The sequence below is a fragment of the Pezoporus flaviventris genome, unplaced genomic scaffold, assembly GCF_033815535.1.
Source record: "Pezoporus flaviventris isolate CSIRO_AGI_PZ_B2104156 unplaced genomic scaffold, CSIRO_AGI_Pfla_v1 ptg000001l, whole genome shotgun sequence".
Taxonomy (NCBI): domain Eukaryota; kingdom Metazoa; phylum Chordata; class Aves; order Psittaciformes; family Psittacidae; genus Pezoporus; species Pezoporus flaviventris.
In genome coordinates, this window is record NW_026892549.1 from 23,995,284 (window position 1) to 24,007,569 (window position 12,286).

Consider the following 12,286-nt stretch of genomic DNA (forward strand, 5'->3'; position numbering starts at 1 on the left):
TGGCTCAGATGGACTTAGATTGGCAACATAAAGGTGAATTATTTTTGGCCCGGTGGGCCCATGACACTTCAGGCCATCAGGGCAGAGATGCAACATATAGATAGGCTTGTGATCGAGGGGTGGACTTAACAACGGACACTATTGCCCAGGTTATTCATAAGTGTGAAACATGTGCTGCAATTAAACAAGCCAAGCGGTTAAAGCCTCTTTGGTATGGAGGACGATGGTTGAAGTATAAATATGGGGAAGCCTGGCAGATTGACTATATCACACTGCCACCAACCCGCCAAGGCAAGCGCCATGTGCTTACCATGGTGGAAGCAACCACCGGGTGGCTGGAAACATACGCTGTGCCCCATGCCACTGCCCGGAACACTATCCTGGGCCTTGAGAAACAGATTTTGTGGCGACACGGCACCCCAGAGAGAATTGAGTCAGGCAATGGGACTCATTTCCGGAATAACCTTATAGATATTTGGGCCAAAGAGCATGGCATTGAGTGGGTATATCACATCCCCTACCATGCACCAGCCTCTGGGAAAATTGAACGGTACAATGGGCTGTTAAAAACTACACTGAGAGCAATGGGTGGGGGAACTTTCAAGCATTGGGATACACACTTACCAAAGGCCACCTGGTTGGTCAACACCAGAGGATCTGCCAACAGGGCCGGCCCAGCCCAGTCAGAACTTTTACATATTGTAGAGGGGGACAAAGTTCCCGTGGTGCATATGAAGAATTTGCTGGGGAAGACAGTCTGGGTTATTCCTGCTTCAGGTAAAGGCAAACCCACTCGTGGGATTGCTTTTGCTCAGGGACCTGGATATACTTGGTGGGTAATGCGGGAAGATGGGGAAGTCCGATGTATACCTCAAGGGGATTTGATTTTAGTGGAAAACAGCCAGTGAAATCAATTGTACGCTGTTGCCTGCTGTGTAATACTTTTATAGCCCATCAACTAGATGTCTTCAGGTCACCAGCGACTGGCCCTGACTTCCCTCCAACCATCATCCCAGCAGAGAATGAACTTTGATAGAACCAGATGAGTTCCGCAGTAAAGGAACGACAAGCATCAGCAGGCAACGATCCAATACTGCACACAGCCTTTCCTGTCCTGAAAGATTGTTAGCAGAGATGGAACCTGACATCATGGACCGAATGGACTCAGCAGCATTATAGGGATTGGTCCATGCACTAAGAAAATGATCTTTTTCTCTTGGTCTGTATGTATATGGATGTATACATGCGGGAGAGAGATGGTGTATTGAAAATGTGGGATCTGAGCATGACGTGAATGGTATGGAATAAGGGGTGGATAATGTCCTGGATTCAGCAGTAGCAGTCATGTTTCTCCTTTGTGGTAGCTGGTGCAGTGCTGTGTTTTGACTTCCAGCCTGGGAACAGTGCTGGTGATACCGATGTTTTCTGTTGTTGCTAAGTGAGGTTTACCCTGACCAAGGACTTTGTGAGGCTCATGCTCTGCCAGGGAGGAGGGGAAGCTGTGAGGAAGCAGGGACGGGGCGCCTGACCCAGGCTAGCCAGGGAGGTATTCCATACCACAGCACGTCATGTCCAGGGTGGGGGGTGACTGAGAGTTACCCGGAAGGACACGGGCTTCTGGGAGGACTCTTCTTGGCCGGTGATATCGTATTCTCTTCCCTTGTTATTTTCTCTTATCATTGTAGTTGGTAGTAGCGGTGGTGATTTGTGTTGTACATTGGTTGCTGGACTGTTCTTGTCTCAACCCGTAGGAGTTGCACTCTTTCGATCCTCCTCCCCGTTCCTCCAGGAGCGGGGAAGGGGAGAGCCCCGGTGGGGGGGGCCCTCAATTGTTGTCAGCCCAGCACCACTCACTGGGAGTGAGTGAACAAGTTGCCTGACTGGGTTTAAACCACAACACCTGTAAATCGAATTTATATAATAACTTGTCACAAGAGCTTCCTTATAAGGGGAGAATAGCACCAGAAGGGAGAGTTTCGAGAATCAAAGAATAGTTGACATCAGAAATCACCTCAGGAGATTGCTCAAAACAGGGTCAACCCCGAGCAGGTTACTCAGGGCCATAACCAGTCATGTTTTTAAATATCTTAATTTACTAAGCAGGATGAGGCTTCAGGATAAGCTCAGTGACTCATACTCTCACATATTGCTTTAAAACTTTGAAATGTTGATGTGTCCCATAGAAGACTAATTTCTGAAGTTTACTATGGACAATTTATGCTTACATCGTAATTGAACCTCTATAGCATCAGTTACTGATGATCTTTAGTGTAGGTCTGAGCAAATAACATATTTTATATTCATACAGAAGACCAATTACATATTTTTTGGAAGGAGCTATTTATAGGTAAGTGGTTTGAGTCTGTACAGACAACATTCTGATTAGAATTTCTGTTAAGCTGCATTTGGATAAATAAGTCCAGACTTTCTGAAGAACAAGCATAAATATATACATAAATTATTCCAGTTAAAACAGAAGAACTTAACTTTTAGCATTTCAGAAAATAACTTTTTCTGGTCATAATCAAGAAAGATTGAAAAAGAGCCCTAGTTTGCCCTTGTTCCATATACCCATACATTACTTCACTCTGAACAATGGGAAAGGCTCAGTTGCTTCAAGCAAAACCCTTACTGGGGTGAAGCAGCCCTGTAGGACAGCATGTTTCCAGTTCCAGTTGGTTCTGATGAGCAGAGTCTGATATACTGAGTACCACTGGGCAAGCCTCTGCAGATTTGTACAATGACCAGAGTGGAGGTACAAAATGTAAAGTTAATGTAAAAAGCTGGATGCATATCTTTAACTTGAAACATGATTTTATTTGCAGAGATTCAACTTGAAAATACTTTTATTAGTACAGCCACAGGTAAAATCAAGACTGCTTAGTTTTGCCTTCCACTACAATACAGCGCATTCTGTATGCTTCAGGTATATGTGTGGAGAAAATAAATTGTGCAACTACAGCGTGCAAACCAGACCTGATGCATGCCACACTGATATGATTTAACATTGCGTAAATGCCTGACAAGTATAATAAATAAACCAGACCACATTAATTGCTTTTCTAAGTCTCCTAAAATCCATGGAACTTATTCCTAAGTGAGTATGGGTCCTCTAGCCAGAAAGAAACACCAGCCAAGACTTCCCACTAGCCACTTGCAGGCTCCCAAATTGCAAACATATGTAGGAGATCTAATTAAGGAGCCTATGAAACCTGGATTTCATTTCATAAATAATCTTTGGAAAACTTTATAAAAAAATATGCAGTCACCATGCACACTTCCCAAAAATTCTTCTGGTGGAATACCAACATGAATTAACACTTGGAACGTGTTAAAAATACCTGAAAAGATTGAACATTCCACCTTGAGAACGTAAGTACTGCCAAAATCAGAAGCATTTAAAATTCTCTGGTCAGAAACACCAGGATATTAGTGAACTGTGCACATGTACATGCACGTAAAATTATACTTGACACTATCATTTGTTAACCTACACTTCACTACCTCAGCTTTACTCTCTTACACAGAGTTCACTGGCACATGGACTTTCTTTCACTATGCTCAAGGAAAAGCCCTCCACAAAAATGGCCTTGACTGCAGAAAGGACATCTATCTGATTTTGCAATGAACACTAATCCAATACTAGTACTACAGGACTTACATTGCTGAATTGAATTCATCTTTTCATAAAGTTATCCTTAAATAACATAATTTCTTGTATTAGTACAGTGAAATAAGATACAGAAATCTAATACCATCCTAAAATTTGTTAGAGCACTGATATCATTTTATGATTAAAATTAAACATCATTCTATGGCTTAGCATTATTCGTATTATTTTCCAGTCTAACAGTCGCAGGAAGATTTTACAGTCCACCCAGACAGAGGATTTATAGCAGATAGTGGAGAACACTGGTTAAAGATGTCTTTTAAAACATTTCAGATGTGGTTGTCCATTACAACAGGCTTTATTTTCTTCTTTGCCTGTTGGTGAATTCTTTTGAGATTAAGAAACTTGATCTTAGCTTTTAGACACAAGTGCACATTCCTAGTGCTCTCCCAAAATGGTTTCCTTCCAAATCACTAATACTCCTTCAGAGTGATAAATCAGAATTAATAGGGCACTGGGGAAAAAAAAAAAAAGAAAAAAGAAAAAGATACTGAACCTTTTTTCCCCCTATCTCCATAAGAACAGGTATCTGCTCTGATGTAAATTTTCAGCTTAGTGTAGTGATAATTGTTGGCAGGTATTTTTTTTTTCCATGAAATATGCTCTTCATCTTCTTGAGGTGCTTAATCATTTTGTCCAAAGTGAATTTATTTCACCTCTTTGGACTTCACAATTCCAGCTTCTTCTTCTGCCCTAATAAATTTTGTTTTTAACATATTTTTCTATCACTGAGTGACAGGTAGGTTGAACGCTGTTTCCTAAAGAAGACATTTCAGCCTCAGGAGCTCTCATATTTTGGGAGTCCAGGAGCCAGATGGACTCTTTATCTCATTGATGTGTTTCTTTCTGATCTGAGAAAAAAAATATTCCTTTTCTTTTCCTTAGCCCTGAAAGTGACTTCTTAATCTATTGCCTGTTTTTGGAGAAAGGTCTTTGGTAATAGTCTACTCTCAGACAGGATCTCTTTAAGCTTTTTTCACAGATAGGAACTTTTGCCTGCTTCTTCTGCCTAAAAGGGGTTTAGGTCTTTATGCTCCACCAGTATGAGTCACATTTATCCCACAGAAGTCAGTAGAAACACACTACTTCACAAAACTCAAGGAAGTGGCCCAAGGTCTTAAATCTGTGGTTACTTTAAATTGAAGATGCTTTTAAAATGATTCACTCAAAGCTTTCGGCACAGAAAAAACATCTTTTTTTTTGGGGGGGGGGGGAGGAGGAGGGGCACGTGGAGTGGGTGGTAAATGTCATCCTTCCTGAGAACAGGAATTATAGTGAAATTTATGTCTTCTGGCCCCTTAACTACATTAGTCAGCAGTATGCAGTGCAAAGTATTCTTTGTCTTAGTAAATCAGGATCCCCCTAATCCTATCCTTTCCTCAGATTCATCATGCCTCATAACTCTTCCCATGAAGAAGGTCCATGTGCAGGGCTGTGAAGAGTGGTGTAAACAGAATAAGGGGAAAGTAGAGTGATTTTACAGTTACAGAGCCAGCACTGTTTCCTTCTGCATCTCTGAATGGCTTTCCTAGGTCATTATCTGATTACATCATTTTACATCATTGTATGATTCTATGATCTCTGTCTTGTGCCTCACCAAATTTGGCAATGATTTAAAAAAAAAAGGGGGGGGGGGGGGGGGTAAACACCACAAACAAACAAACAAACAAAAATCACCACAAAAATAAGTGTTCCAGAAAGTCTGGTTGCTTCTCAGAAAAGTTATTGTCAAAATTTTACTTAAAAATTTTATGTGCTTCACTGTTATCTTCTGCATTAATTCCCTGAATAAACTCCTGAAAGTGAGAACTATGGAAACACTCTGAAAACCAAATTATTTTTAGAGTGATCATGAAATCACAGAACCACAAAATAAATGAGTTTGGAGGGGACCTCAGAAGGGATTTAGTCCAACCTCCTGCTCAAAGAGGGTCAGCTGTGGGGTCAGACCAGGTTGCTCAGAGCTTTATCGAGTTGCATCACAGAAACTTTCAAGGATGGATGGAGACTACACAATGTCGCTGGGCAACCTTTATGATTAGACTGGTTTTTCTTTTAGCCAGGCTGAAACTCTCTTGTTCCAATTTATGCCCATTGCCTCTTGTCCTCCCACTATGCACCATTGTGTAAGAGGCTCTGTCTTCATAACATCTTCCTGAGTTCCGGCAGGCTGCTGTTAGGTGCCTTGAAAACTTTCACAACTCTAGGCAACAAGCCCCATTTCCTTAGCCTCACCTTACTGGACAAATGCTCCAGCCCCCCAAGAATGTCTGTGGCCCTCTGCTGAATTGCTTTGATTTACCAGTGTCTTTTCTGTATTGACAGCCCAAAAACTGACAGAGCATTCAGATTTGCTCTCACTCTCCTTTCAATCTGCTGACTCTGCCACGGTTTGTGCAGCTCAGGATGCTGTCAGCTGCCTTTGCTGCCAGGCCGCACTGCAGGTTCATACCCAGCTTGCTCCTGCCAGGGCACCCAGGCTCTTCCTTCCCAGCCACCAGACTTCGCATTTCTTATTCTCAGGTGCCTCTGTGCTTGTCGTTTGGAAACTTGATCAGCCTATATTCTATCGCCTCCTCCAGGCCATTGACAAAGATACTGAAAAGGATAGGTTCAGTAGGTACCCCTGTGGTGCACTTGTCATGGGTCTCTGAGTAGAGGACTTCCCCTGAACCTTCTGTCCATCCAATCAGGTCTCCACCCACTCTGACTGCAACATTCTGACCTGAATATAGTAATACCATGGAAGAGTGTTGCAAGCCTTGCTATTGTCTTTAGGAAATCATTGTATTGAGCAATTATTACATCTGGAAAAATACACCATGGAGAGAACTTTTCATGTTTCACAGTTAACTTTACAAGATGTTCTTTTAACTCCAGTATCCTGCCCTGCCTTTAGTGGTTTTGATAAACTGTAGACCTAATTTTGGTGTCAGACCAGGTCTTCACTGGAGTAACACTGCTGTCACAAAATCCCTTGATTGACATCAACGTAAGTGTTATCAATGTCAAACTCTAACTCTGTCCAAGATAGATGACTCAGGGTAGCAATAGTTTATCACTGCTTTTTTCCAGGCATGATGTCAGGATTGTGCGATGTTCTATTTGTGGTGAAATTAAGATATTCTGATGAGATTTGGGTTTCAGTGTATGTGCATTTCTTTGAGTAAGAAGTTTGGAGCAAAGCATTAGAGTATTTTTGATATGACGTGCAAATCAGAACAGATGATGGCTCTGACTCCTGAGCCGTCCTGCGGCACTTGCCATTGTTTTAGTTGCTGTTTCCATATTGCTAGCGTAGTCAAAACCTATTGTTTCAATTAGCCCTTCAGAGTAAAGCCATGTCAATGTCTTGCATAAATACAATGATCCCTACAGCAATATGTAAAATGTCTCTTTTCACATCTCACAGCTTCTGTGTTGACTTCTGCAGAACTGTAATTAAGTCTAATTAAGTAGACTTACAGAGTTACACTAATGGTTATGTATAAGTACATGTCCCTCACAGCTATTTGTTCAAGACATTCTTCATATCATTTAACTTGCTTCAATTATGCATATTGTATTTTGCCTGCTGATGTTTTTGCATGGTAATTTTATGAAAGTAAAAGTGGCCTACAGGATTTTCAGTATTATTAACTTGAGATCTAAGAGATTTGACATACAACTTAGTTTCTTTCCACTACTTTTTAAACTCAACTGCTATTAAAATCACTCCCTGCACTTAAAACTTATTTCACTTGTATTTTAATTATACCAGAGTAGACAGAAGATAATGAGAAAAGAGATGAAGTTTAAATAAAAGTTTTTCTGTATTTTGATATAAATAACTACAAAGTTTTGAAAATGAAAGTTTGAGAATGGACTTTATATAGAAATAAATTCATTATTATATTAAAGAATATTGCTTGCCTTAGTCACACAAGTTGTATTTTCCAGACAATAGATTTACTAACTTGCCTGTCTTTGCTCTTCAGGAACAGTGTGTATACAATGTAAAGTTGTTAGATTCAAGAAACATTAAGCTGTTCAGCTAAAACTTGATGACCTAGCTTGAAGGTATGTTTCTTCTCTTTTTTGCTTACTTGAAACAGTAGTTTTTCCCACCAGAAGATTAATCCAGCATTCATCTTGTAGATGTAAACAATTCCTGAAAATAAAACAAACAATACCCAAACCAACATCCAAACTTAAATATGTAAATCCTCGATCTTCAGCCACACTGTAGTGTTATCAGCATTTAATCTCCTTTCCAAACCTAAACCAGTGACAGCAACTATAGTAAATATTAGCAACCTGTTGCTTAGTGTAATCCTGGATTTCGGACTTCCTATTGATGCAAAACACATCTATACATATGTTGTCTGAGGGGAAGCATCTGTAACACCTCATTATGCTCTCATCTACCCATAGTGTTTGCAGTGTGGAAGGAGATCTGCTATATATTTTTACATGTATATGTGGATAACATGGGGTTTTTAACAAACCCATGGTATATATATATGGACATGGATATGGTATATCTAGAAGCAATGAGAATGTATATCAGTTATGAAGGCTTGATCAAGACATAAAGAGATTAAGGACTACAGAGACCCACACCAAAACCCAACAGTTCATCTCCTATAGAGACAGACAGGAAGAGACAGAAGATGGCTTACAGAGTGCTAGCATAGCATAGCGGGGAAGTTCACACAGACAATAAAATTACAAAGGACTTTATCTGTGGGGAAAACCACAGAGGCCTGTGTGACACATCTGAACAAACATCTACTTGTATATCATAATTAGCATGAGAGTTGACAGAAAGAGTAAAAGCTGGCCAGTGTTCTGAGGTAGATATATCTAGACCGCCTCCGGAGGATACTCTACCAAAAAGTCTGAAAGACTTTTACATGCAAAAAAGCCTCATTTAGTCTTAATAAAGCCTGAAATGTTTCCTTTAAAACAGAGAGCTCAAAGCACTGTGTGTCTTTGCTTTCAATCAACTCAGAACCTTTCTAAGTAGCAGCACACTCTGTTACCAGACACCTTCAGCCACAAGGACTTCACCACCACTCCTGGTAGTCCTGGAGTCTTTATGTAGGAGATACAGGCTCTTGGCTTCCTGCTATAACTCAACTCTTTGCCAAACCTTGCTGTTCCGCAAGCCTGCTCCCCCAGCCACACTCAGTGGCTCTCCACTATCTCCAGGGGTCCCAGGATTGCCCCAGGGGTCCCATGTCACCCTATCTCCTTAGAAAATTGTAGCATACTTTGTGAAGAAGAATACATGTGTAAAGCAAGTGCAATGTGTCAAATCTGTTATTATTTCAATTAAAGGGTTATTGCTGAACTGAAAAGAGAAAAAAATGTCTTGAGATACCAGAGGGAGCAGGTGAAGGGGTGATGGATTTCTGAAACTCTAGACTTGTCTGAACGTGGTTTTGGAGTCTTAGGGCCTACACTTTCTGTGTCACTGAGGTAGAGACTAAGGAGACATGAGTTACATGGACACAGAAGTCCTGATGTTTTACCAAAGAGAAGCCCAACACTCATTAAAAGAATTCAGTCTTAAATGCCTATTATCTACATAGATGAGTAACCTATAGGTTAGGGGAGGCTAGGGGAGGAAGTTCAAATGAACTGAAATTAAGAAAGAGATGCATGAAGAAATTGAATCAATCTGGTATTAAAAATGAAATAAAAGGCAGTAGAGGAAAAAAAAGACAGGACTGTTTAAAAATGAAAGCACAAATGAACTGTAAGAAAATTAATTGTGACTGTTGTTCTTCGGGTAGTTAGGTTGCTGTTTTTAAAGGCAAACATCTATGTTCCCAAACTATGCAGAGGAATAACAGGCTTGTTATCTTCTTGGAGAATTATGAAGTCCTTCTTACAGAAGCATTAAGAAATACAACTTTGCTCAACTTGTTTGACAAATAATTGAATGCACAACTCTGGATGACAGTTATATAACTTCCCCCAGGCTTTTGTATGGCCAACAGTTGTCAAAGATTCAAATAAGTAAACTTTTCAGATTAAGTCAAATCTTATGTGTCAATCATCTAAGAAATTATTTATACCTTAAGGGTAACAAACACAAAAGAACTACCACCATTGGTGCATTCTACTTCACTTTGTTTTGTTTACTGCCTTTGCTGTTGGTATCATATAGGTGTTATTGTTCATTTTGGTATTTTTAGAGCACTCTTTTTAATATCAGGCATGTGACTGCCCTGCAGTGAATAGCAGTAAGAAGCTGTCAGTTTAATAGGCTTGCTTACAGATTGCTCTTTCTCTGTGCTGTCATTGTATGTAAGATGTACAGAGCTACAAGATAAACACTTCTCAGTGATGGAGCAACTCCCTCCATGTCATTATTACTGTTGTTTCATGTTGTGTTACTGTGAAGCTCCATTGTACTAGATGCTTTGCAAACTCAGAACAAAAGTTTGTTCTGCTACAGAGCCTATACAGTGCCAACCATAAAATTATCTTCACACCATAGATCCTGGAAGAGCACAGGAAATAAATTAGCAGATGTGGGAGAAAGCTGTAAAGCCTGTCTTGCTACTCAGGATTGGCTCCATGTCAGGTGAAGTCCATGTTTTTTAATGTATAACTCAGGTCAGAGGCTAACTACAGAAATCCTGATACAGCTTTCCACGGGTGACCAAGAGATCTCTCTGAGCAGCAATCAAGTTGAATAAATCCACCCTTGTACAGCTCTAGTGACTTAGAAAACCCAAATCCATCTTTTCCACCAAGGATCAACTACTCCTGAAGCAACTTCTGATGATCTGTCCTACTGGCTCGAAGACAACCAGCAGCAACTCCGTAACATCCCCCAAATCCCTTGATCTGTTCCAGCATTTAATCACTCTAGTCATTAGCAGGTTTTCCTGTCTTCTAATCCCACATCTCACCTGCTAAACCCGTTAAGTTTTATCCCCAAAGTAAGCAGAGATGGAGAAGATTCACTTTCTTTTTGCAGCTATCCCATAGAGAGCTGAAAAATTAAATGATGTCTCTCTCCATTTCCCCCTTCTTCAGCTAAAGCCCTAGTCCTCAGCTTTGTCCTCATAGTCCATGTTTTTGATACCCTTAATAGTTCTTGCTGCTGTCTCTTAGGATCTCCGGAAACTATCCCACATCTTTCTTAACATGCATGCCCACAGCTGGACACTGTAGTATGGCTGAGGCCTTGGCAGTGTGAAGTAAAGCAGAAGTAAAGCTTTATCTTGTTTTGCAGATTCTTGTCTTGCTTATGATATCCCCAATGGGATGCTTGCCTTTTTCTTCACAACATGACATTGCTGACTCACATTCAGTTTGCGAGCCATTAGCATCTTCAGATTGTTGCAGTAATGGTAGTTGTACAATTAATTATTCCTGTTTAAATATTGACACTTGTGTGGGTGTACCCTATTATAGCACACCCCATCCTTCACACCTATTTTGTGAGTTCTCAGTTTTAATTCACATGCTTCCTCAATTACTTCATGTCACATCCCTATGTAGAGAGTGATGACATTCATCCCCTTAGTGTTAGCACTTAAGTCCATTATTATAGGTCTTGAATTCACACTTATCAGAGAGAGTCTAATGTCTACGAAGGGCATCACAGCACACCCAGTAATGCTCCATCCCTGCTTTCCATGCAGGCTTTGCTGATGATACCTATTCTGGAGCAGCAGCAGCATTAGTGAAGTTGTCCTATCAAACATAATACGAGTGCTACAGACAGCGACTTATAATGACTTTAACACCATAAGAAGGAATTTACAGTACAAATTGGGTTAGAGACTTCAGTAACTTCTCTAAAGCAGCAGTTTGTAATCCTAAAGAGATCTGAAGTGTGAGGTCTTAATAGAAACGCATTAAAAACTCAGCACCTTGTCTTGGCAGGGAAGTCAGTGATAGACAAGCCTGGCTACAGAACATAGAAATAAATAGGCACAAAAGGGTCCTGCAGCTTGGCCAGACTGTCCCTTGATATTCAATTATTACATGAGCTTCAGTGCCTTTCTAAGACAATCTTTTTAATATGAGAAACCAGTTTAACTACCAGAAATATCAACACATTTTCTGCTGCTCTTTATGGTGCAATAGTCACTTTGTGACTTATGAAAATGAGCCTTACAGAAGTTCTGCAAGACCTGGGAAGCTGAAAAGACCAAGCTGCATTGCTCTGAACTTGCACCTTTAATGCTCTGCTGTTGAAATAGTGTTTCTTTTGATAAAGACCTAGTCCTGCATAAACCCCACAAAGCTAAGAACACTTGATCATTCCTTTAGGATTAATTAATTTCCCAGAAACCAACTAATGCATTTTAAAAATAGCTGCAGGCAAATGTTAATAAGAGATTAATCTTTCATGCCTTTGAGAACCTTTTAGACAAAATGAAGGTATATTCAACTTTTCCTTAAGTTCCAAATGTGAATGAGATTAACTAGTTTACATACTAACTTTTGTGATGAGACATCATTCCAAATGGAGAAAACTTTTGCTGAGAGCGAAAAGATAAATACCTTATGTAACACCAGTAGCAAGAGAATGTTACAGTAACAAAGCCTGTAATAATTTTCAGGTGGAACTTTTACTCAGACCTTCTTCTCAGTCTGAAACCTCCT